Here is a 21,848-nt window from a genome sequence, read left to right as displayed (position 1 = left end):
GGAATCTCCCCAATGCCGTCAGACAACCAGTTAATCTTTGAACCTCCTTAAAAGTACGGGGTGACTTCATGTCAATTAACGCCTGTATCTTCTCGAGATTAGCCTCTATCCCCTTTGATCAATAAGGAATCTGAGAAACTTCCCAAACTCAACATCAAAGACGCATTTCTTAGGATTCAACATGACCTTATGCCGCCTGAGGGTGGTGAATGTTTCTCAGAGATCAGCAAGATGATCCGTTTGTAGCTTTGATTTGACTATCCTTGATTAGTGACGAAGGGCGTCTTCTCTTGATCTTTTATCCACAGGGGTATCTGATGGAAGCCGAAATAGTTATCCATGAAGCTCATCAAGGTGTGGCCGGTTGTAGAGTCGGATAGACTGTCGATCTTTGGAAGTGGATAACTGTCCTTGGGACACGCCTTGTTGAGGTATGTGTAATAAACACATATACGCCAGGTACCATTCAGCTTCTTTACAAGCACAACATTGGCCACCCAGTAGGGGAAATTACATGGCCGAATAAACCCAGCGTCTAGCAGCTTTCTGACTTTGGCAGCTGGCGCATGACTTCTTTCCTTACCGTGATTTCTTTTTGTTTTGCCAGATGGGCTTCTTTTTTGGATCCACGGCGAGTTTGTTGACATCGAGATCCGGGTTGACGCCTGGCATCTCTTCGACTTCAAAGAAAAAAATGTCTTTGAATTCTTTTAGTAGAAGGTGCTAATCTGCACCCAACTTAGCATAAGCAGCCGTCTCTTAATTGTATGCTCTGAACGACTGTCTTCTAGAGCGAGATCAATGTGCTCTCCGTCTGGCTAGAGACGGAGCTCATCTGACCGCTCTCCGGTCATTGATTGCTATTTTTTTCTTCTTCACCTCCACCAGCTGAGCAACTTTTCTTTTCTTTTCGGCTTCTGTAGGGGTTGGGCTGACATCCTTGACAATATCAAGGTATATTTGGCTCCTGCCCTTGGCTGTCTAGGGCACAGTATCTTTGACGGCTTAGAGATAGCACTCTTGAGCCGTCTTCTGATCCCAGTTTAGGGAGCCAACAAAGCCATCATCCCTCACATACATGATGAGCATGAGAGAAGGGATGATTACAGCCTTGGCTTTTTTGAGGGTTGGATGGCCTAAGATGATGTTATAGGCGGTCAGTTCCTCAACGACCAAGAATTTGACGACCAAGTGTTGCCCTTTTCCTTTTTCTCCCAGCCGGATAGGTAAGTCGATCCTACCGACTGGGTGGGTAACCGGATGCATATCGATGAGCTTGTATTTTAGCTTTTGCAGGCATCGGAGACTGATGATGGCCGACTAGCTTTTTATGTCAATAAGGATTCGCCCAACTAGCTGGTTGGCAACCTTACATTCAATGAGGACCAGGTCGTCATGCGGACCGCGAACGCTGCCCCTGTCCTTCTTAGTGATCAAAACGTCTGGGAAGGAGGAGCTAGCTGACGCCTGCTCATCATCATCCTTGTCCATATTTTGAAGACGGCTCTTGGTGCCTCGGATGGTAGGGCCACCACATGAGAACCCGCATGCTATGGTGTAGACCGGCTCCTTTTTGGTGTCCGAACTACTAGCAGGTTGGGGAGGCATGGACGACTACCCCTTGTTCTTCTTATTAGTTCTTTTGGACTAAGAAATGTAGGACATTAACATCCCCTTGTTAGCCAGACGGTCCAACGCCCGTTGAAGGCAGAAGCAGTCGTTGGTGTCATGGCCAACTTCCTCATAGTATTGGCATAATTTGTTCTTGTTTTGTGACTGGATGGAAATTTTCATTGGATTCGGCTTCTCAATAGTCAGTCGTTCCTTTTTCTCCATGATAATGGAGTTGTAGTCCTTATTAAACTCGTACCTAGAGACGTACGATTTAAACTCTCTCTTTTTCTTCTGGGATGGCTGGTCAGAATCACTAACCGCCCTGACTTCTTTTCTCTTCTTGCTCTCTTCTTTCTTTTTTATTGGCTGAGCTGACCGGCTTTCTCTTTGTTTGTCGGACTTCTTGAAGTCTGATTGGCTACCAGTCGTGTAGATGTCGGTTGCTTGAATATAGCTTTCCGCCTCCCTCCGAGCCGCCTACAGCGTAAATGCCCCTTTTCTTACGAGGTCAAACTTATAGTTTGACCCATCTCTCAGACCCTTGAAGAAGTTTGTGAATGCTACCTCGTCAGACAACCCCTGGATCTGGATTCTAACCAAGCTGAACCGCCTGACATATGAGTGTAGCCCTTCTCTCTCACCCTGCTTAACGGTGCTCAAATCAAGGCTCGTTTTCTTAGCAGGGATGTTCATTGAGAAGTTTGTGGCAAACAAGAAGGTAGCTTCTTAAAGCAATCAATGAAGCCAGCTGGCAGGTTGCTAAACCATTGTTGGGCAATGCCCTTCAATGTAGTCGAGAAACATCGACACCAAGCGGCATCGTCCCACCCCTGTAGACACGTGAGGTTGGTGTATGCCATCAGGTGGTCTTCGGGGTTGGAGGTACCATCATAAGTACCTACCAACACATTCTTAACCTTGGCCGGTTGTGCCGCCTCGGTTATATTCTTGGTGAACGCAGAAGGTTGTTCACTAAGTTTGAGCAGTCAGAGCTGTTAGTTCAAAGGTTGGACGTTGTTGAATGCCGCCTGACCTCCGAAAGGAGTTGGATACATAAATGGAAGGCCATATGGCTCATATTGCGCCTGGGGTGCAAATGGGATTGACCCTATCATCATCTGAGGGTCGGTGTTGACGGACTTACCGCCTGTCCGACTTTCAAGTAAGGATAGTGAGTTTCTTACAGAAGTTTATTTGAAGATGTCTGGAGAGCTCGAGGTGGAGGCTGACTCAGACAGCTGCTGGTGTCTCCTCCGCTCAATGATTTGTCGAGTGTCGGAAATAGTTTTCTTTGTGGCTTCCAACTGCTTATGTCGGGCGTGCCTTTGAGGACCCTTTGGCAGAAGGACCTAGGTTTGGTGGGCCGCATCGCTTTTCGGCGTTCTTGGAAGTTGGGCCCTTGAAGGCCGCAATTTTAGAGATATATGAGGCTGACACGTGTTGATGGAAATTGGTCCATTTGGACCAGCCTAGGCTTGACACGTCGCCCTCTCTAATTGGTCTACGTGGACAGGGTAATTTTACCCAAAACATTTGCCCTTCACAGGTGACAAGTGGTTGGCCATGTGGTGCCTGTGACACGTGGCAGCAAATGAGCGATGAACAGTAAAATTGTTCACCTTCTAGGGTTTTATAGGGATGCCCTTGATTTTACCCTTCTATAAATAGAAGGTTTCATCCCCACTCTCCCCCCATTTCACACTCCAAATTTGACTTTTTGGAGAGATAAAAGAAGAACGTCTAGAGAGAGAAACTCGGCTGCTCATCAAGGAACACACCCGGTCACCGCTTGTAGCAATTTTCAGAGTTTCAGAGACAAGTAAAATTTAACCACCTGCACCCCTTTCAAGCTTTTTATAATTTTTCGCTTCTGTAGTTAGGCTTCAAAATAAAATGGACTCTCCATCGACCCACACTGCACTGCTAGTTCATTCAACCGGTCTTCTAGTCTAGCTGAATCTAGAGCCTGGGTTGCCATTTCTTGAAATTCGGACCTACTTTGCTTATCCCCGAACACCTCCGTCTCTGTGTCTATGCAGGACACCATGGCCAGAGTAAAACAAACAACTATTAAGCTGAGCAAGCGGTGCGCTAGAAGAGTGCCCGCTGACGAAATTGTTCCTGATGAGGAATATGAGGTCTCGGAGGAAGAGCAAGAGCAGGGAGAGGACGAAGAGCAGATGGCCTCCTCCCCGGGTGGAACCCCTTCAACCCCAGCGATATTGTTTTTGGTGTTTTTGTCCCTCGGGAGAGTTACATCACGAAGTCTGGTCCGACTGAGTTGTACCTGCAAAAACAACGGAGACTCCGGGTGGTTAGAGCTCCACCACCGAAGGTCAAGTTAGTAACTTGAAAGGAAATAAAGAGTACGGAAATTTAGATGGGGATCTGCTTGGATTCCAAGCTCAGGTGTTTCTCTAATGAGAGAGAATGTAGTGTAATAAATGATTGAATATGTCCCCCAAGATGGGGAAATATCTCCCTATTTATAGGGTTGTTGGAGAATGTGTCCCCATCTAGATCACTTCACCTAGATTTTAATGGGCTGCACAGTTTTACGGCGCTTCTAGGGATTTGGGCCCTTGAAGGCCGCCATTTCAGAGATTTATCCAAGGGGGCCATGTGTCAAGAGGATATAAAACCACGTGGGCCTTCCTGAACTCGACAAGTGGCCTCTTCTCATTGGTCCACGTGTCTAGGGTATTTTTACCCTAAACATTTGCCCCTCACAGGGCTCACGTGCACGTGCATATTACGTGAGACTTGTGACACGTGTCCACCTTTCAAAGGTGAACAGTAACGGGTAGTAAAATTTGAATTTCAAATCAAAATTTCCCCCCGCTTTCACCTTCTATAAACAGAAGTTTACCCCCCCTTTCTCTCACCTTGCGTTCATTTTGACTTTTTAGAGAGAGACAGAGAGAGCTTTTTAGAGAGAGATTCTCTGCCTCCGTCTACATCACAACAAGTTCAAGTTTCCGTGTGCTAGCAGTTCAACACCCGGTTTTACCGGCTGTAGCGGTTTTCAGACTTTTCAGAGTAAAAAGTAAGGTAACCGCCTGTACCATTTTAGCCTTCTCTTTTTCAACTTGTATACAATTCTTTCTCCTCCTGTATACATAGTCATAGAAAATAAAAATGAGTTCTCCATCCACTCACTCGGCACTGCCTAGGACACTCAGCCGGTCCCTTGGAACGGCTGAGTCTAGAATAGGGGGTGCCTTTTCTGGACTGTTAGAACCAATGTGCTCATCTCCGAATTCCTCCCTCTCCGTGTCTGTGCAGGACACAATGGCCAGAACGAAACAGACAGCCATAAGGTCTAGGAGCCGACGCACTATATAAGTGTCAGCCGATGAGGTTGTTCCCGACGGGGAATAGAGGGATTTGGAGGAGAGTGGTTCTGATGAATAGGCCCCCTCTACTTTCAGGAGCTCGAAGGTACGAGAGGTAGATGGCGAGGGATCCGCCTCCTCTAATGAAGCCGGCGATGCTGAGGCCGGTGAAGGGTCAAGGGCCGGATCTTCAGGCTCTGACCAAGATAACTTTGTGGCCGACTATCAGCAGCCGCCTAAGGTCGCCGACCTACCCAACCCCAAATGGACTAGGATGCTGCCGGGTAACATCCCCCTACTTAAGAGCGGCTATAGGCCTTTTAAGGAAAAGCACCCCTTTGGAAGGGGCTGTGACATCATTGTTCCACCGGCTGATGTTGTAATGGCCTGGAGCGACGATATTGATAATGCAGACCATTACTTCGTCCGCTACGAGGCGGTCATTGAAGCCGGCCTCCGGTTCCCCCTCCACCCCGGGATTAGGAAAAACCTAAAGGGGTAAGATATAGGGGTTTGGCAGCTCACCCCCAATTCATGGGTGAATATTCTTAGTTACATCGCCACCTGCGAGCTCCAGAATATAAATCCAAGCTTCTCCTCCTTCGCTCACATGCATTATTTGAGCAAGGCCCCAGGCGGCCATGGGGCATGGTATACTCTGACTACCTTGCCCCAATATTTGATAACTTTGGACAAGGTGTCCAAATGGTCTGGGTGGAAAGACAAGTTTTACTTGATTTCTTCCCCAACTTTGAGACATAACAGGACACTACGCCGGTACAACACTAAGCCGGCTCTTCTAGGCAAGAAGTGCCCTCTCCTGGCGCTATCTAATAAGGCCCAGGAGCAAATAATAGAACCGGGATTTTTTGTAACAACAATCGAGCCCATGGGGGATGGGACTCACATTATAGTTCCCAAGAACTGAATCCCCCATCCAGACTTCTTTAAGGACGAGTGCTTCTTGTCCGCCTGCGGGCTGAGTACCATGTTTCCCAAGGGTAGAATACCATACATCCGGAGTGTTTATTATTTTTATTTTTATTGCAAACTTGCCATAATTTCTTCTAACCTTGAATTCTGTTCATGTAGTCGATGCCTTGAAAATGGTCGACCCGGCAAAGATACCGGCTAAGTCGGCGGCGCTGCTTCGCAAAGAGGCTGCACTCGCCAAGAAAGCAGCCGTCGAAGCCAAGGACTAAGAAAGGCGGGGTAAGACCGCCTGACTTTTTATGTGTATACATTTTTTTTAAAAATTTGCCGGCTGGGTATACTTAACCACTTTCATTTTGCAGGACTCTGCAAAGCAAATTCCATGATCATTCTCCAAGCTTCTCACAAGGCAAGGAGATGATCTAGGGAAAGCTCCGACTGCAAAGGCCGCCAGGAAGGATCCCCCTCCCCAGACATATTCTTCTGCCCAATCCGGTCGTCCAACGACCGGAGGCAAATCGCCTTCTGCGATGAAGATTTTGAGCGAAAGCTCAGAACGCTCTCAACAGAAAGCGTCGGATGCCTCTACGGCATCGAAGGGTGGCGAGCCACCTAATGTTGTAGACGGTGCGGCAACAACTAGGGAGGAGCAGAATTCTGCGCCCCATCCGGATACCCAAGGTAAGGTAAGGATTGAAATACCTTGGCCACTTAACTTTATGAGAGTCAAGACTAAGGTAGACCCCTCTGGGGGTTCAGTCAGCAGCCGACAACGGATGAGTGCCACCTATGCTGCCTCTTACTCACAGAGTACTACTTTTGGTGCAGATCTGACATCCGACAAGCCAGATCTTGCGAGTTTTTCCAAACGGATGGTGAGTACCCTCACCTGGTCGGAGAAGAACTCCATACCTGACCTGCAGGTGGTGGACATAGACCGGATAATGGGCCAACTGGCTGAGGTAAAAAATCCTACAACCCCAATACTTTTCCTCTATTTGAACTAAGCTTATCATAATCCGGCTGCGTTTTTCTCAGGTGATGCTGAGAGTGGATGGCCTCTCGGGCCTCTTCAGGTGGAAACAGGAAGAGGTAAATGATGCCAAACGAAGGGCCCTTGAAAACCTCAACTCTGCTGAATATGCTAATTATATGTGTGATTTAAAAATTAAAGCAGTAGAGTTGAAACAGGAGGAGCTGATCCGGAGTTTGACGGCTGCGAACGACGAAGCTAACAGCCGGGCTAATGATCTTAATCGGAAACTAAAGGATGCCAAGTCTGAGCTCAAGGCATTAGAAGAGGCTGATCAAGAAAACACTCAACTTCGAGCAGACGTTTCCCGCCTGGGGGTTAAGCTTGTCAATATGTGAAACAAGCAGTCGGATGAGCTAGCCTAAGAGCAAAAGCGGCTGACAGAGGAGAATGAGCGTGATAATCTGGCCCGCCTGAAGATCACTTGGAGCCTCCTCTACCCAGATATAGACTTTGAGGTCTATAAGCTAAGGTATGATTACGCCACTGAGGTGTATGATGCCCAGCTACTGGGTGATGCTCCACTGCCTCACTTCAAAGATTGGGCTGCTGAGCAGCGATATGAAGTCTCTGATAACGAGGAGCCGGCGACGGATGAGTGAAATGAGGGCCAAACCAGCCACAATCAGCCGGAGCAGCAGCATCCACCTCAGCCTTAGGCGGGCCTCCCACTTTCTGCGGCAGTATGCCATTATGTTTCTTGAACGACTTGTATGCCGTGTTTTGTTGTATCTTTACCAACCATGGGGTTGGGTTAAGAATTTATTTTTTGTTTCTTCACCGGATGTAACTCCGGTTAACACAACTTCTAGCCTTTGAGCCATTTTAAATATTTAATGAAGTATTTCGACTCAGTCGGTTGTTTATACCTGTTTGTGTTTGAGTTTTTGGATTTGAATTTTGCGTATGTTTGCAATTCTTTAATATTTTGCCTAACTTAAAAAAGCATGCGGCGATTTGTAATCCGAGTGCTCTTGCCTTTGGGCGGCTGTGTGGTTGGTTTTATTTCAAATTGAGTGATTGGCTTAAAAACACTTGATACTAGGAGAAGTATGGAGTGTTTTTAGGCCAATCAATCACAATGGTGATTGCCCCAAACCAAGTGCACAGCAGGCCATTAGAGCGGGTGCATTAAGCTTCTTACCCAGGCGGTTATATTCCGTCTAGGGATAACACATAGCCATTACACAAAATATTTTGCCCCAATAGGGAGAGTGATTGCAACTTTGGAATAAATAACCTAAGTGAGAACTTCAGTCGATGACCGATTGATGCCTCAGGGCATCCGGTATTCGGTAACTTAATCGTTCTTCATATATTATTCTGGTCAGACGGCTATGAGTTGACCAATTCGGTCATTCAATTTTCGCCATCTACATAGGTACGTAGAACCGACAAATAGTCTGTTCTTCGCGACGATTGCACCCGGAGGGTTGTCGTCGGACGCCTTTGTCCATGTTGGGACAAGCGGTTTTATAACATAAGCAACCATCCGGCCATTTTGGCCTTTTGGTCTTGTTTGAGATCGGTTGTATAGCCACTAAGCGTTTTTGTGTCCAGTTTTTAATCGGACCATCGGCCGAGCGTTATTACAAAAGTGAATTTACGCTAAGTGTCGAACTTAGTTAGTTAAAGAAATAGTCCGTCTGAGCGTTACCAGACGGAAAATCAATTATTGAATTACACTAAGTATCAAACTTATTTAGTTAAACAAAGAGTCCGACTGGGTATTACCCAGGCGGACAGGCAATTATTAAATTATACCAAGCATCAAACTTAGTTAGATAAACAAAGGGTCCGTCTGAGTATTACCCAGGCGGTCAAGCAATCATAACCTCACTAAGTATTAAACTTAGTTAGTTAAATAAAGAATCCGTCTGAGTATTACCCAGGCAGATAGTCAAAATTATCAAAACAATTTTGCAAACAAAATCTGTATTCTCATTAATTGACTCACTACGTCTGGGGTTTCCAGATGGTAGGTGCCACCCCTGACCTCTTCATAAATCCGGTAGGGGCCTTCCCAATTAGGGGTTAGCTTCCCAGCCTCATTGGCCCTACCGGTTGCCTCCATTTTTCGTAACACAAAGTCATCCATTTTTAAAGGGCGCTTGTGCACTTTCTTGTTGTAGGCTCTGGTCATTCTCAGACGGTATATCTCATGGCGTAGGGCAGCGTTGCCCCTGTGTTCCGGGAGGGAGTCCAATGCCAGTCGCATGGCCTCCCAATTTTCCTCTTCATCATAGAGCATGACTCTGAGATTCGGCTCGTAGTGCTCAATGGGCAAGACGGCTTCAGCACCATATACCATTAGAAATGGGGTTTCTCCGGTTGCCCCTTCAGCAGTAGTCCAGATGGCCCATAGGATATGAATTAACTCTTCTGCCCATAAGCCACCGGCTCTTTCACTTTTCTTTTTTATGCCGTCTGAGATGAGTTTGTTGAAGGCTTCAACCTGGTCGTTTGCTTGGGGTCGGCTGACTGATGCAAAACAATGTGAGATACCCTGATCTCCCAACCAAGTCTTGAGATGAGGGGTTTCAAACTGAGGGCCATTATCAAACACCATAGACATAGGAACCCCAAACCGGGTGATTATATTCTTCCAGATGAAAGAGATGGCATCCTTTGTCTTGATGTTCTTAACCGGCTCACCTTCTACCCATTTGGTGAAATAATCAACAGCCACCAAAATGTAGCGCTTTCCGCCTGGAGCAGGCGTATAAGGACCCAAGATATCCATGCCCCATTTAGCAAATGGGACTGGGCTGTGGATTTCCGTCAGGTCAGTAGCCGGGCGGTGAATAAGCTTGCCAAACCTCTGGCATTTGTCACATCTCTTCACCAACTCTTTAGCATCTGCTTCAAGAGTAGGCCAAAAGTAATGCCGCCTGACTCTAACGGCTAGGGACCTGCCGCCTATATGAGAGGCACAGTACCCAGCATGCAATTCTTCGAGAACTTCTTTCCCCTTTTTGGGGTAACATACTTCAATAGAGGTTTAAGGAAACCCGCCTTGAAGAGCTCTTCGTTTCTTAACTCAAAGTTTGCTGCTCGTTTTTTCATGACGGCTGCCTCCTGTGGTGAATCAGGAAGTTTGTTGTCTGCTAAGTATGCCCGGATGCCATCCATCTAGGTTGAGCTTAGGTCCAGAATTCCAATGGGCTCTTCATATATGCTTCTCTTTTCAAGAACTTCCCAAAAAACCGACTGAGGCGTATCACAGCAGGCGGATGAAGCTAATTTGGACAACGCATCCGCCTGATTGTTATCCGACCTAGGCACTTGATTCAGACGGAATTCCTCAAGTGCCCCAGCCTCTTCGTTGACTTCCTGAAGGTATTTGATCATAGCCGGATGAGTTGCCTCATATTTTCCCTCAGAGGCGTCAATTTTAGTTGCCCCTGCTTCCTTAGACATGCGGATTCCGGCTAGCAGGGCTTCATATTCTGCCTCGTTATTTGAGGCCTGAAACTTAAACCGCAGTGCATATTCAAATCTGTCCCCCTTAGGGGATTCATATATAATTCCTGCACCGCAGCCGTTCTTTGTTGAGCTCCCGTCTACATACACTTTCCAAACCTGGTCAATGTTATCCGGTTGCACCGGTCGTGTCATTTCAACAATGAAGTCGGCAAACGCTTGGCCTTTCACTGCCTTTCTAGGTACAAAAGTGATTTCAAGACTTTGCATTTCAATAGCCCATTTCAACATTCTGGCGGATGATTCCAAGGTAGACATTGGCCGCTTGAAAGCCATATACAGGGCAAGGCCAAATTACCACCGGATGGGCCAGAAAATACGGTTTCAATTTCTTGAAAGCCATATACAAGGCAAGGCCAAATTTTTCTACCATGGGGTACCGGAGCTCAGCATTTTTTAGAACATGGCTGATGAAATAGACTGGGAGCTGAACGCCGTCTCTCTCAGCAAGGAGAACAACACTGAGGGCATGATCTGAAACGGCTAGGTACATGTATAACACCTCTTTAGGAAGTGGACTAACAAGCCTTGGCAAAGAGTGCAAGTGTTCTTTCATCCGTTGAAAAGTCGCCTCAGCATCATCCCCCCCACTCAAATCTCATCTTCTTCCTGATTGCTTGGAAGAAGTAAAGGCATTTGTCACCTGACCGACTGAGGAACCTCCCCAATACCGCTAGGCAACCGGTTAGTCTTTGTGCTTCCTTAACAGTGCGAGGTGACTTCATGTCAATTACAGCCCGTACCTTCTCGGGGTTAGCCTCTATCCTCCTTTGATCAATCAGAAAACCGAGAAACTTCCCAGACTCAACACCAAAGACGCATTTCTTAGGATTTAACATAACCTTATGCCGCCTGAGTGTGGTGAAGGTTTCTCGTAGATCAGCAAGGTGATCCGTCTGCTGCTTGGATTTGACTATCATGTCATCAATGTACGCCTCTACATTCCTCCCAATTTGATTAATAAATACCGTATTAATCATCTGTAGCCGGCGCATTTTTCAAGCCAAACAGCATCACAGTGTAACAGAATAACCCCAGATGAGTGACGAAGGCCATCTTTTCTTGATCTTTCTTCCACAGGGGTATCTGATGGAAGCCGGAGTAGGCATCCATAAAACTCATCAAGGCATGCCCGGCTGTCGAATCGACCAGATTGTCGATCTTAGGAAGTGGATAATTATCTTTAGGACATGCCTTGTTGAGGTCTGTGTAATCAACACACATACGCCAGGTACCATTCAGCTTCTTTACAAGCACAACATTCGCCACCCAGTTGTGGAAATTACATGACCGAATGAACCCAGCGTCTAACAACTTTTTAACTTCGGCAGCTGCCGCCTGACTTCTTTGCTCACCGTGATTTCTTTTCTTTTGCTGGCTGGGCTTCTTTTTAGGGTCCACGGCGAGTTTGTCGATAGCAAGATTCGGGCTGACGCCTGACATCTCTTCCACTTCAAAGGAAAAAATGTATTTGAATTCTTTCAGCAGTAGGTGCGAGTATGCACCCAACTTAGCATAATCAACCGTCCCAACCTTCACAGTACGCTCGGACGGCTGTTGTCCAGAGTTATATCAACATGCTCTCCAGCCGGTTGGGGACGGAGCTCATCTGACCGTTCACCGGTCAGCGATTGCTATTTTTTCTGTTTCTTTACCTCCACCAGCAGAGGTGCCTTTCTTTTCTTCCCGGCTGCTGGTGTGGCTGGTATTGGGTCGGCATCCTTGACATTGTCAAGGTCTATTGGTTCCTGGACGGCTGGGGCCACATTATCTTTGACGACTGAGAGATAGCAATCCTGAGCCGTCTTTTAATCCCCACTCAAGGAACCAATAGAGCCGTCATCCCTCTCATACTTTATGAGCATGAGGGAAGCGATGATTACAGCCTTGGCTTCGTTGAGGGTTGGCCGACCCAAAATAATGTTGTAGGCGGTCAACTTCTCAACGACCAAGAACTTGACGACCAGGTGTCGCCCTTTACCTTTCTCACCCAGCCGGATTGGTAAATCAACCCTTCCGACTAGGTAAACTGTTCCACCCCCAAAACCAACCAAGGTGTGGGTAACCGGATGCATGTTGTTGTCATTGTATTTCATCTTTTGCAGGCACCGGAGGCTGATGATGTCTGATGAGCTTGCAGACGCATGCTGATCATCATCTTTGTTCATCTTTCGCAGATGGCTCTTGGTGCCCCGGATGGTAGGGCCACCGCATGAGAACCCGCCTGCTATTGTGTAGACTGGCTCCTTGTTAGTGTCCAAACTACTAGCAGGCTGGGGGGTAGACGATTGCCCCGGATTCTTCTTATTAGTCCCTTTGGACTTAGAAATGTAGGACTTTAACATCCCCTTGTCAGGCAGACGGTCCAACGCTCGTTGAAGGCTGAAGCATTCATTAGTGTCATGGCCAACTTCCTCATGATATTGGCAGAATTTATTTTTGTTCCTTGATTGAATGGAACTTTTCATTGGATTCGGCTTCTCTAGGGACAACCGGTCCTTAATTTCCATGAGGATGGAGTTGCAGTCCTTGTTAAACTCGTGCTTAGGGACGTACGCTTTAAATTCTTTCTTCTTCTTCTAGGACGGCTGATTAGAGTCACTAACCGCCCAGACTTCTTTTCTTTTCTTACTCTCTTCTTTCTTTTTGGCCGGCTGAGCAGGCCGGCTGTATTTTTGTTTGTCAGACTTCTTGGAGTCCGACTGATTACCAAGCGTACAGAGGTCGGTTGCTTGAATATAGTTTTCCGCCTCCCTCAGGGCCGCCTGTAAACTAAAAGCCCCTTTTCTGACTAGGTCGAACTTAAAATTCGACCCGTCTATCAGACCCTTGAAAAAGTCTGTAAATGCTACCTCATCAGACAGTTCTTGAATCTGAATTCTAATCAGATTGAACCGCCTGACATAGGAGCGCAACCCTTCTCTCTCCCCTTGCTTAATGGTGCTTAAGTCCAGGCTTGTTTTCTTAGCAGGGATGTTCATTGAGAAGTTGGAAGCAAACAGGAAGGCAAGCTTCCTGAAACTATCAATGGACCCGGCTGGCAAATTGCCAAACCATTGTTCGGCAATGCCCTTCAACGTAGCCAGAAAGCATCGACACCAAGTTGCATCATCCAACCCTTGTAAGTACATGAGGTTGGTGTAAGCCATGAGGTGATCTTCCGGGTTGGTGGTACCGTCATAGGTACCTACTAATACATTTTTAACCTTGGCCGGCTTTGCCGCCTCGGTTATCTCCCGGGTGAACGCAGAAGGTTGTTTACCTAGGCAAAGCAGACGGAGCTGCCAGTCTAGTGGCTGGACATTGTGATATGCAGCCTGACCTCCGAAGAAGGCCTGCTGCATATAGTAAGGTGGATACTGGCCGTAGACCTGAGAAGGTACATACGGTGAAGTCCGATCATCTGAGGGCCAGAGTGGACGGTATTACCGCCTGTCTGACTCTCATGCGAGGAAAGTTCATTCCCTACAGAAGTATTGTTGACGTAGAAGCCGACTCATACAACTGTTGATTTCTCTTCCGGTTAATGTTCTCCCGGGCATCAAGAGTTGATTTTTGCTTCCCACCGGCTGTTGAGTCAGGCGGGTGTTCTTGGTATTCCTCTTAGGAAGAAATTTTTTTGACAAATCAATGGTCCTAGCTGCCTTGTCCTTTGGATGAGGAGTTGGTTGTCGATCTCTGACTGACTTCCCCTTTTCCAGAGGAGTGTTCTTGGCCGGCTGACCCCTACTTGGGCCAGCCCGGCTCTTAGTGATAAGATCTTTGATTTCACCCTTGAAAACTTGTCATGAACCTCATGAGTTCGTCTCGGGTGACAGGAGTTGATCCAGCTTCCGTGTGGGTTTCCCCTTCCGGCTGCCCAGGGGGTCGATTTGTACTTGCCTAGGTGGCACCCTGCTTTGGAGTGTCTATGTGCCGGATGCGCTTAGTTATTAGAGAGCCATCATCGGCTGTATAAGCTTCAACTTGAGGATCTTCATCCTCCTGGTCTGTAAAAACTTCTGGGTCATCGCCCAGATGCTTAGGGAGTGGTACAGACTCTTGAACCAGGTACTCTCCGCACAGACGGCGCCAAATGTTTTGGGTGTTTTTGTCCCTCGGGAGAGTTACGACATGAAGTCCGGTCCGGCTGAGTTGTACCTGCAAAACAACAGAGACTCCGGGTGGTTGGAGCTCCACCTCCGAAGGTCAAGTTAGTAACTTGAAAGGAAATAAAGAGTACATAAATTTAGGTGGGGATCTGCTTGAATTCCAAGCTCAGGTGTTTCTCTGATGAGAGAGAATGTAGGTGTAATAAATGATTGAATGTGTCCCCCAAGATGAGGAAATATCTCCCTATTTATAGGGTCGTTGGAGAATGTGCCCCCATCTAGGTCACTTGACCTAGATTTTAATGGGCTGCGCCGTTTTACGGCGCTTCTAGGGATTTGGGCCCTTGAAGGCCGCCATTTAAGAGATGTATCCAAGGGGGCCATGTGTCAAGAGGATATAAAACCACGTGGGCCTTCCTGAACTCGACACGTGGCCTCTTCTCATTGGTCCTAGGGTTTTTAATGTTGTTTCTATAGGGAGTATTGTTTTATCGAGGTTTTAGGGTTGTTAATGCAGAGTATAATTTTTGGGTTATGAGTTAATTACATTTGGGTTACTAGTATAATTGTCCTATAAGAGTTGATATGTTTTTTAATCGAATTGTTATGTTATTTGGGAACATGTGCCAATATTGAGATATTATAAATAATATGTGAATGGTTATTTGATCGATGTACGAGATCAAAAGGTTGAGAATTAGTATTTTATTCTTGGTTTGAGGCTCGGCGTAATAAACCTTAGTCCTTGGCATGTTGGTAAGGAGATGGTAATCATGAGTTAAGAATGAGGTACAATCTTTAATATTTATTTTTCTATGGTCCCCTACAGTGGGAATTGACCCGTATGTGGTCTGGTTCAAGGTGTTTTCTAGTTATTGGGAGTATTCAAGTTTTTATACTTGTTGGTTTTATTCGAATTACCCACGTCCAAGGCTAGGTATAGAACAAAGAGCATGGCACACTATTAGTTATGAGTTAATTGAGTGAAGGATTGTATTATTATTTTAAGTTGAGTTGATAAAGGTTATTCAGAGTACAATGTGTTATGTAGTTTTGAACTACATTATTTAATTGAGCTAGTAATGTTAATTATCCTATTATACTCTGTATTCTGATATGTGGTGATTACTCAGCTTTTGCTGACGTGTGTGTTATTTTGTTGTGCTACTTGTGTTTGCGGCCATTTCTTTTTCTTATGGTGGCCCTGCGACGATCTATTTTGGAATTTCTCCTTAATGGTGAGCATTCAAGATTATTTAAGCAGGTTGATCAAGTGATCGTAGCTAAAGGAGCTCAAGTGATCGATTAATATGCTATAACGAGTTTATAAAGTTGTATAAATAGCTCACCTAGATTTATTGAGTTGTACAGTTGGGTTTTGTAAGCCTTAACACTCGACAGGTTGTTGAGTGTGGCGGTGATACCCGCGATTTAGGTGTATGCTTCTGCAATTTTATTTAAAGGTTGTTTATTTTTCCTTTAATTCTTATTTATTTTCAGTTAGTAAAATCGGGGGTGTTACAGCCAAGATCTTCGGAGGCACCAAACCGATGAGTCAATATTCTTTGCAGCAATTGGATTTGCAGCCACCCCTGCACAAAGCCCAAGATATTGAACATTCATAAGGAAACAGTATAAGAGATGTATTATATGACAATGCATTTGAAGAAATTTAATGATTACAATTTTGCAAAAAGCTATAATATAGGCCTTAATGCCTTTATTCTCAAAAGAAAGAAATCCAAACAATGCAAGTGAGTGAACCTCTTATCATTCTCTAAATGGGCAGACAATATAATACAAGATTCCATTGTAAGAATTCAAGCATTGCCAATTTAGTATAAAAGCATAGTGATTTTGTATAGTATGAGCCATGAGGAGATCAGTATATAGAAATGCAACACACACACACACACACAAAAATGAAAAAGGGTGAATTTGGGGGGGGGGGGGGGGGGGGAAGGATAATGTAGCGACCATCCATAGAGCAGGTTTTATGTTAGTGGTTAAAGGATAAGGAGACCAAGATGGAGTGATCTCATGAGCAAGGTGCACAGCTGCTGTAAGGAGGGTGTTCCCATCGTAAGGGGTCCTCTCCTTAAATGCCTATGGCCCTTTAAAAGCCTAGGACTTTACACTTGTTAGGGTGTTTTAGGATTTAAATTCCTGACTGTTTGGGAGACCTTGAATTAGAAACGATACTCTCATCACGCTTTTTTGTAACAAACAAGTAGGAGTCGCCGATGAGTTTTAGGAAAACTCATAAACCTCATTTATGTCTTTCTCCCAAGTAGAGTTCGAGGGATAATTAGCACGAATCATAAGTTTACCCATGCCCAAATTGGTCTACATAAACCAGAATTGAGTTCAAGAGCGAGGGTACTAAGATAACGTTCCCTTTAGAGGAAAATCTCTATCTTAGCCCTAGTACGGCCTCTTGTAGCTCTTCCTTTTTCACAATTTCATTACCAAACAATATATGCAACGCGATACTGAAAACTAAGTAAGTTGATTTTATTTACACGCATTAATCATGTTGGAATTACATTCCAAAAGTCGTTATTCTTTTTTTCATCAATATTCGTGAAAGAACAATAAATATATAATATTCGCCTTGTCTTAAAAGATAAAACAACAATTAATTATTCAAATTCTAGTCTTGATTAACGAAAGAGTACTATGTGAATTAATTAATTAAAAGTTTGTTTAAAGTGATCAAACAACACTCTATATTCAATTAAAGTTATTTAAACAATAAAGGAATAGTGATTTATCTAAGTGCTCAGGAAACTTACCGTTCTTCTTTTATGTTAAATCTCCGTTTAATGTGTTTATGGACATTATTTCTTCTTTGTACCTTCAAGATCTTCAATGGATGGATTAGGGTTGAAAAGTAGTTGGGAAGAAAGAGGGAAAAGTAGTATGATAGGTTTTAATTCTGATTTTTTTTTTCGGTCCTTGTAATGCTGAACGAAGACCCCTATTTATAGGCATAGGGATCTAGGTTTAGGATTTTAGAGCCGCGTCGTCAGGTGGTGCGCGCAACTCTTTGAGTCGCGATGGGTTCCGCGTGCATCTCAATGAGTCGCGCACGCCATGCGTGTGCAACTGACTAAGTTGCGCTGGTTTGCGGTTTGCCTTATACAAAAGCGCGTTTTTAAATCTTTTATAACTTTTGATTAAGGAGTCGGATTAAGGCGTGTAAGATATCATTGGAAAGCTCTGAATGTCTACTTTCCAATGTTATTGTAATTAGGTTAATATATTTTATGGATCAAAAGTTATGGCCGTCGGAGTGCAAAGGTGTTGGTTTTAGGGCCTAGTTTAGTGTCTTGATCATAACTTATTCGTTTTGGCTCGGAATGGGGCTTCTAATATATCGTTGGAAAGATCTTTGAAAGGGTTATCCGTCTATATAGGCATACTACGGGAATTGGATGGTTGATTTATCTATTTGGCTCGATTTTCAACAATGTAGGTTCCATTGGATCCAATCATTGCATTTGACGCATTTGGGTCTGTTAATAATCAAGTTTTTAAACATGTATGAACACATTTTTGGCCTAATTAGTAATTGGACAAGGCTCTAAGATAACTTGGTCTCAAATATGGGTTTTAACATACTTCATAATGCTTTTCGTAGTCCATAAACACTTCAACTTTGATCTAACATGAAGAATGAATTTTTGTAACATCATCGCACTTCCTTTCGGGACAAGAGGCCAAAAGTAGGTGTATACAGCTTCCATAAGGATTTCCATAAGACAAGAATTTATTGGAAATAAATATATACAATTCCAGACCTATATCCAAATTCAAGCAATCAGACAACCAACAGATTGCATAAAAGCTCTGAGTCCTTGCCTTTAATATTTGAATGCGCATATAAACATTGTAAATAATCCAAGCCTAATCACCCTGAGCATTTATCACAACTTATTGTACTCTTAATGAACGGACTTATAAAGTCCACACTTGTCATGAATAGAGATCTTTCACACTTGTGAAGATGATTTGCAAAGTATTACACCATAGTTGTATGATCCTTTTTCTCTAAGGCCTCATCTTCTCTCCATTTCTTTAATTTTTTTGTTTTTATATTTTTTCCTAAAATACACCTATATGTTCAACAAAAAATACATTAACACCTTAACGCTTACCCTTCAACCAATCAAATTCAATATTCACTCACAAAATTATCACTTGCTACTATTTTTAACATACAGATGAGTTCTAAAAATTATACCAGGCATATCTGATATCTTAGTATACCAAAAAGTCAAAAATCATAATTCAAAATGAGACATCAAGGAATCAGGTAAACATACTTTCGGTGCTGATAATCGAGTGGAAAATCAGGAGAACGTGAAGCGGCATCTGATTTAAGTGATCTTGCCTTGCCTAATATGAAAACTCTAGGTATAAATGTAGCAGACTTGCTGCTGGGAGTATCAGATCTGCTTGGGATAAAAACATACAAATATTAGACAGCCATAAAATAAAATGCAATCAATCATCAGTATAATAAAGAGATACCAGCATAAAAAATGCATTGCAATCAAGAACTAATTTTGGATAATCAATGAGAGTAGATGAAGAAACTAAGAAAGTCATCAGACACATATCTTAGAATCTCGATTGTTACATTTTGGATAATCAATTCTAGTACCCTAATGCCATTAGGTGTGTTAGCGGCAGTCACAACGCGAACACGTAGCTCAGTATAGTACCACCCACCAAGCGCACTGCAATCCCTTAGTCAACTCGGATTTTAGAAGAACTCTAACAAAAAATTCCCAATATAAGAATTAAACCCACCCACACACACACACACAAAATGCAATCAAAACTACCACAACAGATAGGAATTCAAAACACCTCAAAGAAAATAAAGAAGAAGAAGATGATGAACCTTATCACCTCATTCAATATAATGGCCAGATTCGTTTTGCGAGTTGGTTTGAGTTGCTGATAAGAAGAGCGGAAGAGAAGATAAAAATACAAAATAAATTAAAATCGTCTAAAAGCACAATACAAAATTTGGACTATTAGTAATTTAGCAGTTTAATTCTATCAAAATAAATTAACAAATTTAGCACATATTTGCAAAATTAACATCTAGCACTCAATCAATCGAACCCCCTATAAAAACTGGTAAATGACATGTAAAACACAATAATCTTTGACAGATGACTCCACCTTCACCTTCTTTCTAGATCTGTTTTCTATATCCTCGTTTAGAGGCTATTTGTCCTTCCGTTCCTCGGTCTCTCGGAGTTTGATAGTGCTGAGTGGTTACCGTGGATGGAAGGCTCATTGTAAATGGAAACAATTAGGGTTCCGATGACCCAATCACCGTCGCCGGATCATTGTTGATGGTTGTAGAGAAAGTGAAAAGGGAAGAAAAGAGAGAAAAGGGGCGTATGGAGGAGGAGAAAGTAGGGAAGTGAAATGAAGATTCCAATGTTGGAAAATTTGATGCAATCGAGGTGCAGAAGATCTTGCTATTATCTTGAAAGCAATATACACTAGGTAAATTTTCAACCAAAAAGCAACTCATCAGAGACAGAGAAAGAAGAAAGAAGATAGAAATATTTTGCCACATCAGCAAATAACAAAGCAAAATACTGTAGCTAATTTATGCATGTGAGCTGCACATGCTTTCACACATGTCATTCCCATGTGTGGATACTGTTCATAAGGGGCATGACTCAAACCTTTTAAGGGGTGAGGATTTGTTGCTATAATGACATCAAATAGAGACAATTTCTATTTTGTCTCTAATTTAGAGACAAATTTTTTATTTTGTCCCTAATTTAGAGACAAATTTTTCAATTTCGTCTCTATTATTTAGTTCACTTATTATAAATTATATGCATAGAAGTAAACAAATAGTACTTGGTATAGTTCGTAAGAGTTTCACCCTATGACATTGAGGTCACAAGTTCGACTTCTACAAACTGTGATTCTTTTCCTACCAACTGCGATTCTTGAGACTGGGGATTCAAAGAGCCGTACATTCAAAGTCGATCCGAGTTGACCTGACTTGAATGAGATTTCAGATTGTAAAGGCCGAAATCGGGTTGAACCGAATTGCTAATAGGGATTGGGTATTTGTCTTGTAGTGTTGATATCAGCAAATATTTATGATTTGTTGCTATTTTTATGAACCAAATTTAATAATTTGTTGCTATTTTTAGGAACCAACATTAATAATTTGTTGCTATTTTAGGAACTAACATTACTAATTTGTTGCTAATTTTACCAACGACCAATAGTAATTTTTGGCAACGAATGCACCAAAAACAGCAACCATCATGGAAACTATATTTAAATGGATGCAATATTGCAACAAAATTGCTTTGTAACTGGTAGCCGAAATCCCATGGCAACAAGCCTTTTAGAAACGACAAATTTTCGTTTCTAACCCGTTGCTAAATAGAGTTGGCAACAAATTTTTGGTGAATAGCAACAAATTTTAGTTGATGCTATATTGACTTTATTTTGTAGTGCATGATTAGTTCTTAGTTATGGTCCAAGTTTTCCATCACTGGTTGCCTATGGGTTGTAACGAGAATTAACTTGGATAATATATAGTTAGAGAGCGAGACTTGAACGCATAATATCTTCCTTTGCACGAAAGTAAAAACCAAACAAGCAACATTGCATCATGCATAATCATAGCACACTTCAACCTTTAGGGATTGGCTCATTGATTAGGGGTTTCCAACACTAGGCTTCTATCCCGAAATCAATAACAATCATCCCAACCATATCGCCAACAAAATTTTGGGAGAGCGATGTCATGAGTCAACATGTTGAGTGATTTATTTATGCGTCGTTTCTTAAGATATGGTACCTTTGGACACCTAAGCCTTTTGACCTTAGAATGACATTGCGTGAATCTTGGCTTATGACATGCTTTATGTGATTATGTGACTATGTGAAACGTTTTAGGATAACCTTCTTTTTTCTTTTTTAGTTTTGTCTAGGTTCCCAATTACGAAGTTGTCCCTTCGTAATTTTTAGTCGTATTAGAAGGGTAACATAAAAAAAACGATGACGAAAAAAAAGCGCTCGAATTAAAAAAAAAATTTACGAGCAGGTGGCGCGCATAACTCAATGAGTTGCGCGACCCCTACCAGTGCAAGTGATTCTGATGCGCGCGCCCACTGTTACGAGTCGATGTGATTTCTCAAAAAACAAATTGACTCGCCCAAACAATATCTTCATTGGAGAATTGTTTAAGGGTGATGTTATCCGTTCGAATATATCTTGCGTCATTGTTTTACTGGCACCATGGCATTAAAGGGAGTTGATCTTAGCTTTATGCTTTAACTTTCCCTTTATCTCTAGACC

At 43.5% G+C, this 21,848-nt stretch overlaps 1 long non-coding RNA gene across 3 annotated transcripts; it reads right to left on the bottom strand.

Moving 5' to 3' along the window:
• Positions 1-15,371: 15,371 nt before the first annotated feature.
• On the bottom strand, positions 15,372-20,112 carry LOC110724132. 3 transcript variants are annotated; one of them, XR_002511849.1, is made up of 4 exons: positions 19,689-20,112; positions 19,402-19,457; positions 18,818-18,946; positions 15,372-16,081 (listed from the first exon to the last, which is right to left on the bottom strand). It is a non-coding gene; the product is annotated as an uncharacterized LOC110724132 (long non-coding RNA). The 3 variants fall into 3 exon arrangements; XR_002511851.1 differs by having other exon boundaries at positions 19,695-20,110; XR_002511850.1 differs by lacking the exon at positions 15,372-16,081 and having other exon boundaries at positions 18,627-18,946.
• Between the last annotated feature and the right edge of the window lie 1,736 nt (positions 20,113-21,848).

This window comes from Chenopodium quinoa, unplaced genomic scaffold, assembly GCF_001683475.1.
Source record: "Chenopodium quinoa cultivar QQ74 unplaced genomic scaffold, ASM168347v1, whole genome shotgun sequence".
Lineage (NCBI taxonomy): Eukaryota > Viridiplantae > Streptophyta > Magnoliopsida > Caryophyllales > Amaranthaceae > Chenopodium > Chenopodium quinoa.
Note: the sequence above shows the minus strand (reverse complement) of the source record. Positions and strands in the feature narration are given on the sequence as shown.